Genomic DNA, 9,703 nt, shown 5'->3' with positions numbered 1-9,703 from the left:
AGTTGCAATAAGTTTGCGGTACAAAGTTTATGCTAATCGAGGTATGATCGACAATTTTGACCAGCTTTCTCAACGACTGATCATTTGAGCAAACCTATTCCAACAAGATGTGGACATTGGTGATCTGTGGTGTTTTCTATGAATTTGTTGAGCACTCATGCGCCTCAAGCAGTCAGGAAGAGCAACCCCAGTATACAACGTTGTTTTCACGTGACTGCTGGCTTACGGGGCACATTTAAAATCCTTTGGTCCAAGGGGACATTAATGCCGACTTTCGTATCAAACGTCACAGCGTTTCACAGTTGGAACACTCCAAGCCTCTTCATGATATCAGTGACAGGGAGTAGACTTGCTGCGGAACAATTTATTACGAAATGCCAGCTGACCAGTAACAATCTATTGGACAGGAAGGCAAACATCTCATATGCAACTTATTTAGAAAAACTAAATATTCATCTTCATTTAAACGCGTCATACTGAACGTTTCTGGACATCCTTCGAGTGTTTGTCAAGTTCAAGCAAATGGTACAAACCGAGTTCACAAGCTCCGCAAAGAACTCACTTTGCAAGCGAAGTTACAAGTAGAGAACATATTACTCTCTTGCCTACCCCATTTGTAGTATCACCGCTACGCACCTTCATACTTTAAAGATCGTTCGCATGCCATCGCTTCTCATTTACCTCTGTCATGTGGGGTTCGGCAACATATCTAGTCGGCCGTCATTTTGATGTATCATGCGTCTTATTTACTCTTTTTGATCCCCGGCCATTTCGCATCGTATAGATGTTCCCCACGCCGTCGGTAACGACAAACGGAACCCGAAATTGACTGCGCAGCTTTCGCGACCCCAGGTCACTCCTTCCAGGATACTGGTGATCCTACTATTTGAATTTCGTTCCTATGAGGAAAGCTCACGCGTTCCTGCTTGCCGTTTTATGCCTAGTATTTTCCAGAACAGTGGTTAACGTTTCTTGAGCTCTCCTCCATTCTCCCCCTAGCTGCAGCGGAGACAAGCTTGTTGCCGGCCGCTGGCGAATTTCAGTAGCATCACCGTTACAAACCTTCACCCTTTAAAGGTCGTTCACATGCCACTGATTTCCACTTACTTCGGTCAGGACGGCTTCTGCAGCGGTGTCACCGTAAAAGACCCGTAAATTCCACGGACCACAATTCGCCGCATTCTGGGACAGCAATATTTGTTCCATGGAGTGGATTGCCCTGTCGTGCCCCTTCCATCATTTTGCATCGCTTACAGGAAGCCAAATAATCCATCACCTTAGTTCTCAAGCCGGGACAGCAGACAATCTGCCAATGTATATGCCATCCAACGATAAGCATCCGTCTCAAAACGCTAGTTTTCACGGGTAGCACAACATCGGAATCAGTGGCGTTACAGTGAATTATGCCAGCTTCATTCGGACTCACCTAGTCAAAATGATTCTGGAGCTTTTTTAATTTTTTGTCTCCCTCTTCGTCCTAAAAGCTCCCTTCATGCAACAGAGCGGTTGCAACAATTTGTAAAACAGGATCTTGCCGTTGGCTTTGCACCAACCTTCCGGGATCCAGTTCGACAACGAGATCATTGGCACCAATCATGATCCTGAGGACCCCATCTTCAAACTCTGGACTTGACAGGCAATCAGACAAATTGTTCTCCTTCCCAGGCACGTGCTGCATCGTGAGTTGCACTCTTGCATTCGTACTGCCAATTTTTGGCACTGGGCTAACTTCTCCGTGACCCACTTTATGACCCAGCGGTGTCACGGACCTTCGCGGGAGCTGTGACTTACTTCATTCATCCACAAACCAGCATCACGTTGGCGCTTGTATAACCGTCAAGCTTGATTGCGCCATACCTCGTCACCGGGGCGGTCGGCCGGCTCGTCGAACTCCGCCGCAAGGAATTCCTTCGTGGTGGCCCAGTCCATCTTCAAAGAACCCCTACTGGCATCATACATTGTCGTCTTCGTCCGCCCCCATGAGGAGGATCTTCAGCGTCGCGAAATTACTCCGGTCGGTCTCCAGACCGGTGGCCCCCGCGACCTCCTAAAAATCCTGCAGGAAGTTTTGAACATCCCCATTCTCAAAGGGTTGTGGCCACGGAAACCTGATCCTTATCAAGGTGATGGCATCAAAATAAAGGAAGAATGCCTTCAATGCGGAGTAGCTTATTACAAACAACCAACTGACCAGTTACAGTCTATTGGACAGGAAGGCAAACATCTCATGCGCAACTTACTTAGAAAAACTAAATATTCATCTTCATTTAAACGCGTCATACTGAACGTTTCTGGACATTCTTCGAGTGTTTGTCAAGTTCAAGCAAATGGTACAAAGCGAGTCCACAAATTCCGCGAAGAACTCACTTTGCAAGCGAAGTTACAGGAAGAGATAATATAACTCCCATGCCTGCCCCATTTGTAATGTCGCCCTCACATCAGCATTCCTTGCGTATATGAGATGAAGAATTTTTTTTCGATGTCTGAAACTTTCTTTTGATACTTCGTCACTCGTGTCACCAGTGAACATTATGTGACACTGTGATTTTGGTTAGTGTGATTGAATGATGATTGGCGCTATATTCTGTCCAAATGAGAGTAAACCGCAGTGTTGATGAGCTTTTCTTTGTTCAACGTTTACCTGCTTGTCGGGAGGGAGAATTAAGTGGGTTTTTCTCTAATAAAATGCAACAGATTATTTAAAAGGTGGGCAAAATACGTTTCTTTGGAAGCTTCAGTTCATCAGAAGTCTCGGCATGTATAACATCTCCTGATTCAATACACGATACCGTCGGGCATGAACTGCGTCTCGCAGTTCCCTTCTTCCGGCTTCCAAAAGCCAGTTGACATCGAGCAATCTTTTACATGTAACAGCATCATACGAGTTATATTAGTAAAAATGTCCATCACCACAATACCAACTCAGTGGGAATCCCTGATTTGCCTGAACGTTTATATATCTAAGTTGGTGCGAGGTGGAAACCTTCAGTATGTAACGGATATCGAAGTTGGGCCACAGAACCCGTTGCTCAACGGTCGTACGACTAAAGGCTCACTCGTCCACATGCGCCGGCAACAACTGGGAAACTCTATTCTTCACGAGAAAACCAGCGCAACCATTGTCTCGTTGGCTGGATATTATGGCACAAGCGGAGGAAATTATCGCGGAACAGCAGGTAAAAGAAACACCAAGTTGGGTATTGTCTGGTCGCCAGGAATGCTACCTAGGTGTTCGTGCATTATTAAATCCTTGACCATCCGGACGCACCGTATGATGGAATTCCATTTTTAGCACCGGCAAATCTTGTGAGCCTCTTGCTGCTCAGTTGGACGGTACTGGTGTTGTTGACGAATATCAGTCAGGATTATACCTTATTTCATTGTTTACTCGATGGATTTAGGTGGACCATATTCGTACGTGTGCTCTGATTCCGCAAATGAACAAATAACCAAAATGTTCACGACCGCTTTGGAGGCACCGTACTCAATACAAGCTCCTTTCTGCCGAAACTCAGCTAGTGCGTCGCCCAATTTGGACACACCTAACCGAGGACCCAAAGAAATGAGGAATTACAAGTGTACTCAGGCTGACAGTTAGTTCACAGGCGTTTCACTGTCACCAGCATAGGAAGCAACATCACAGTGGAAGGCCAATACATAATGAAACATTTGCAATCCAAATTTTTGGCTTGACTGACAGATCAGCAACCAGATGACCAATAACATGTAAAGTCACCCGAGTTGGCACTCTCTCGACATATGTTTTCAGTGCTTGTACCGGCCAGAAAAGGCATCACAGGGTGCTTTTATCGACATTTGTGCTCTGTCTGATTGCTTTTAAAAGCTTCCATTTTCGCAGCCGTATTCACCTAAGTTCACCTTGCTGACTCTCACAGCACTACATTTGAACATAATCTGCCGAAATTCAAAATTGCAAAATGGCAGTTTCAATATTGTGAACATAATAACAATAATACTAATATTCAGCTTCAGAACCGTTTTGGTATTCAGCCACCATATTGCCCGAGGGAAACACAAGTGCTGAGCAATCGCCGGGTAGCCCAAGCCTGGACAGGATTGGTCGATATGCCGAGGCTGGATTCGAAACACGGTCAGTAATTTCTGGATATAAGCACTGGAACATCCTGGGCTCCTAAGACAAACTGAACTTCTTAAAGCAGGTTTCTACGGCGGATTTGAAGTTCAACCATGTTCCTTGAGAGAGCGTTATAACATGCACCCGAATGACATCGGTACCTACGATATCTTGCAGCGTCTGAAACGTGGGTTATTTTCAAACAAGAATTGTAAACATCTGTGAGCATTGCAGGAAGTTTCAGGGCTACGAATAAACACAGTCAATTTTTATCACTTTACACAAAAGCTTTCTATGTTCAAACCGAAGTCTCATGAAATCTCGGATGTGTAACTACTGGTCGGTCATTGTTACTGGTCGCCCAGATGTCGTCTATTTTTCAGTATTTTTTCGTCTAATTTGGCCACCTCTCTGGAACAGACTGCAAGTTTATACGAGAGAGCCTTGAGTATGTACATGGACTTATCCTTCTGAGAATTTGATAAGAGCCTGTGTTTGTTGCGCGGGGCATCGTAACATGAACTGAATCATTGTAAACTATTTGCCATGTCTGAGTAGGTGAATAAGTGATTAAAATTGAGTAATCAGTTTCACATGTCATCGGGTTTTTGAAAGTTACCGTAACTACATCGGTGACTGCGGTGAGATAAGCTACCAAAATGCATTTTATGTGCTACGATTTTTCATGTGGTGCTGAATAAGTACCGCACCGCTGAAGATCTGCTTTCGATATCGCTTTGGGGCAGTTATATTTGGAAAACATCATGTTGCCACTTTGCGACGCAATAAAAACAATCTTACTTGTGAAATCACACTGTTAATTCGTACATCTGACTCCCCGTAACTCGGCGTGAGCTTTGCACCATCGTCTCTCCTACCCCAGTGTTCCGGCTGTAAAACATTAGAAAAATTTCGGTGACTTGATAAACCTCGGTGATGAGGTATATTACGAATCTTTGTGAATACGAGCAAGCTTCTTGATTGGTGACATGAGTTGTTCAAACCGAAGTCCACATTTGTGCTACCTGTAAAAAACCGGTTAAAGGCCGTTTATAAATCAGTATCTCATCCGCTTAGAAAATTCAAGATTGAAAATTTTATCCTTGAAAACTATGCGCAGTGGATTGATAACTCAATAAGTTGTTTACTTCTGAGGAGACACTGCTGAGATATTATGAAACAGCATGAACGTGAGCACATTCCAGGATAAGCGAGATCCGGTACATTTCAGATTGGTTAGGTAGACCATCTGTAGTGTTTACTTAAGCAACGGTTCGCTTTTGACACAAAAGCCTCATTAGGCCAATTGAGCAGGTCGCCAATTTGGTCAGGTTATAAGACAGGCGAGGAACAAATCAGTGATCCCCCTTCAGACAGTCACACTAGATCACTGTTTAGTGTGAATTAAGGCTCTTGCCGTTTAATGTGGTTGTCAAAATCTTACTTTGGTGGATTCGAGGAGTTTCAAACAAATGCTGATCCTGTTTGGTTCGTTAATGTTTCACTTCAGGGTGCTTCAATTAATGGTTCACCTCCGTTTTCATTGGTAGATTTTCTTTGGTCTTTGTGGGGTTGTCAGTGCTGCGGCGATTTAATTTGTGCGTGTGGGTTGAGGTCAAGTGGAATTCAGACGATGATTACTCTTCCTTCTGTTGACCACACATCAACACGTGGTCAAATGCCATCTTCCAAATGCTTTCAAGTTCCACGCCTTTCATTCAGTTAACCCTGGGATCCTTAGCGATTTCTACAGCCCCAGGTATCAGTCTTTGTGACGTGGGCCGTGGTCCTTGCCTCAGAATATCAAGATTATCTAAATCTATTTTTGTCCCGTATGCAGTGCGTGTTCCGCAATTGCCGAGCCTTCCAGCAACGCTTGATATTTTTCTGCGTTTCTCGGCGGCTGTTCACTTTTCTGCTATGCTCTCCGATGCTCGTGTGTGGTTCCCTGTTCGTCGGTCCTTGTTGCCGTCGTTACACTTAGTTTCGTAAACACTGTATCTGGCTGTGTTTTTCGGGATGCAGTCGCTCAACTGCACCAGTGCAGGGCGTAGTGTGTTCCCTCTTTGGAAGGCTGCTCTCATATAAGCCGTGTTTGGAATTCTTCGAAGTACCCCGGATGTTCCTGCTTCGTCTCTCAACCGGTACCAACACCCCTCGCAATTGATGCACAATCAAGCTGCCTAGATGTACACTACCCCGAAGTTTGTTATTCACTTTAATTTTGGCCGCTGTCCGATCAGGTTCTTCTGTGCACAGGACTCTTACACGCTTAAACGCTGATGAGGCAATGCTAGCGGACACCGATTCCGGGTGGGCAGACGAGTAGCTCAAATCTGCCACAGTGTCTTTTGGGCTTCCGGTCTTTAGTTTTCCCCGCGACCTTATGTGTTCTGCAGTCCAAAAGTGCCAGTGCACCCGAAGTTGAATCTGTCTCCATAATAAATTTGATCTGTGGGCTTAATTCATGCAGATAATTGTAAAGCACGCTAATTTCTTCTGGTCCCATCATCACGAAAGTGTCATTTGCATACGGCCAGAATATCTTAGGTGGGTGTGGAAATCCGACTCCGGCTCTCTGTTCCCATACTTCCTTAAATATATTTGCCAAATCCAGGAGTATTTGAGTTTCCATTGTTTGACCTTGATTTGATTATAAACCACTCCGTCAAAAAAACGAATTAGGTGAGATTAAAGAGAGCTTTTATACCTTCAACTATTTCATCTACCGCAAGCTGAGTGAATTCTGAAAGGAAGGTTTTTAATGGTGACTGTCAATTGGCTATTTCTAAGGTGTCGCCTTTTGTCACTTTTGATCATAACGAATTGATAACCGAACTAACAACGATGTTATCTTGTTAATCGGGGACACCCACAACTTTGTCGGCGAACTCACGTGAATTTTTAACGTAACAACTAGATTTCTCGGTGAAGGGCTTTAAACTACTGGCCAAGCATCTGGCCAATTCATGCGGTGGGAACGTATTTCGTCTATCATCTGTCTCACAGAAATTCTTAGTTTATGTAACACCGAACTTCCAACCAAACGTAATCCCTCGATGCAATCGGACCTGAGCGCTATGCAAGTCAATCGACTATCTACTAATTATTCGCCGAAATCCCGTTCTCTGTCATCATTTTCAGGTTATCTTACCACAATCGGTCTAATATTTGACTTAACCAAAGTGGTTATCTCTTAACAAGTTTAGCAATATTGTCTCCCATCCTTCCATAGCGGAAAACCACATTGCATGGTCATGTGTTGATCCTATTTGGGAATCGACAACTAGCCTCATTTGCACACGAATTCGTTTTCGTTGGGAGCCCCAAGCGGGGGCGAAACCTGTCCTGAGTTGTCTAAGAGTTTTCAGCAAATTTACCAGTAATGTTTTTGACTTAAACAACAGCGTATTGCGTACCTCGAATATCGCACCAACTGGAATACTAAGCAGGCTTGTGCACCACATTCGTTTGAAGCGGACCATCACAAACAGGCGATTCTCCTGGATCCTCTGAGTCTCTCGTCAAGACCGAAGTCATGTGCAAATGAGCGAAGTTTTGTCCGAATTCGGTTGAAGTAGAATATGAGGTAGATGAAAACTCGGGGACCGGTAACGACGAATGATCACACCGGTGGTGAGCTGTTGATGGATTTTTGGCAAACTTATGAGTAATGTGACTTCCAGAATTAACATGGTCAACATGCACGCCCCCAGATCCTAGCAACTTTCCGGTGATTCATGAAACAGGAATTCGTTAGCTTGAAGTTGATGAACATCTAGCTCATTGATTACGGAGGAGTGAACGTTCCACTTGCTAGTGTCCAGCGACATGTATACGGAATATCTGCAATGGCCAGTTTGTAGTTTACGTATCAGTAAATATAGGGAAGCCGTTGGCTTCGTTGATGCTTACCGGAAAACACTAAATGCGTTTTTGCAGCCAACGGGACAGGAAACTAAAACCCTTTTAAGCACCTTGTTTCAAAATAAACTATTATTATTATTATTGAACGCGCCCTCTCGAACTTCTCTGGATTTTAACTGACTATCAGGCAAATGTAAATGGGTGATACCGAACCTAACCCGATTGTCTGATTAACTAGAAGACGCCGAAGTCGATGGTACATCACCCGGGAGATGGATTTGCCCTTGGTCGATGGTACGGCAGCACGATAAGCTAGCAGCATCGTTAGCACCAGTCGAGTCGTTCGGTCAACTATCACTCCTTGGTTGTTCGATCAGATCATCCGCTGGGGGTGATATGTTGCCGTCCGCATCCGTCCGGTTCCCACACTCCTTGAGCAACTCCTGAGCTTGCAAATGAGTGTAGATTCGCTAATGTCGTGCAAATTGATTTCAAGTAGAACCTAAGGTTGACGGAAAATCTAGTACTGCGCCTACCTGATGAGCCCCAAGAAGGGCGAAACCGATCGTGGGCCCCCGACTTTTTTTACCAACCTTATGAGTTCCGCGCTGCAATTATACAGGGTTTTGGACATCTCGAATATCGTAGTAAGTGGGACATGAGGCGGCCTGTTGCGGCACATTCAGTTGCTTGTAAGCATCACAAACGTGAGATGCGACTGAGTTTAAGATGAGTCTCTCGATACACCAAACATCGCAAATTAGTTTGCAAATGAGTGTATATTCTCCAACTATCGAAATGTTCACTTTTAAAGCAAGGCCTCTGATTGAAAGCGATCATTTTCGGCATCCTATGTTTCGCCACTTTACAACTACGCTGATTGTCGTCGCCGGTTGGTTTCACAAGGAGAGTTGTTCTGTCATAATCACGATAAATTGATTTCTGCCGGTAGTCACGGAGAAGGGACGATGACATCAACAATCCAGAAATAGGCGATTTGCGAGACAGATGTAGGTTCCAAGGGATGAGTTGCCCCTGTCGTATACTCTTTCATCAAATGGCATCGCTTGCAGGACACCTCGTGATCCACCATCTCAACACACAACTCGTACCACTGGGCCCTCTGCCGAAGTAAGTCGTGTGTCTTGGGGTATTATTTGTGTTCCATCTCGTGGCGCTATCAGCTTCCCTCTCAAGACGCGTGTTGTCACGGACAGAACAACATTACAATTGAGGTGTTCCAGAAAATTATGACAGATTCACTCACACTCAACCAATCGCAGTGACTCTGGAACGTTTTCAATTACTTGTTTCCCTCCTAGCTCCTAATACGCCTTCCATCTAAAGAGCCGGTGTCAACCTTCCGTAACACAGGACTCTACCGTTTGAGCTGCTTTAAACTTCCGGGATATGTAGGAATTCGTCCTGTATGTGAAGACAATCTATGCTGAAAACGAAGAAGAACTGGTTTCGACAGACATTCAGCCGGGTGGCGCGTGTCGGGTATTGAAATCATAATCTTGCAACCGGAGTACCCAGAGCTCGAGCTTTCCGCGAGGATCTCTGGGGGTCCTGATCCAATCTGCGGGTTTGTGAATTGTTTTGACATGGGATCTTTGTACAAGCAAATATAACCCCAACTTATGGATGGCCCGGTCAATCGCTTATCATACTTTCTCAGTCGTTGAATGCTTCTGCTCCGCGTTAGTCAGGAAACGACCGGCTTATTCGGTAACTAAT

The sequence above is a fragment of the Opisthorchis viverrini genome (assembly GCF_000715545.1).
Source record: "Opisthorchis viverrini unplaced genomic scaffold opera_v5_240, whole genome shotgun sequence".
NCBI lineage: Eukaryota > Metazoa > Platyhelminthes > Trematoda > Opisthorchiida > Opisthorchiidae > Opisthorchis > Opisthorchis viverrini.
The sequence above is the reverse complement of the archived record's forward strand: the minus strand, read 5'-3'. Positions refer to the sequence as shown.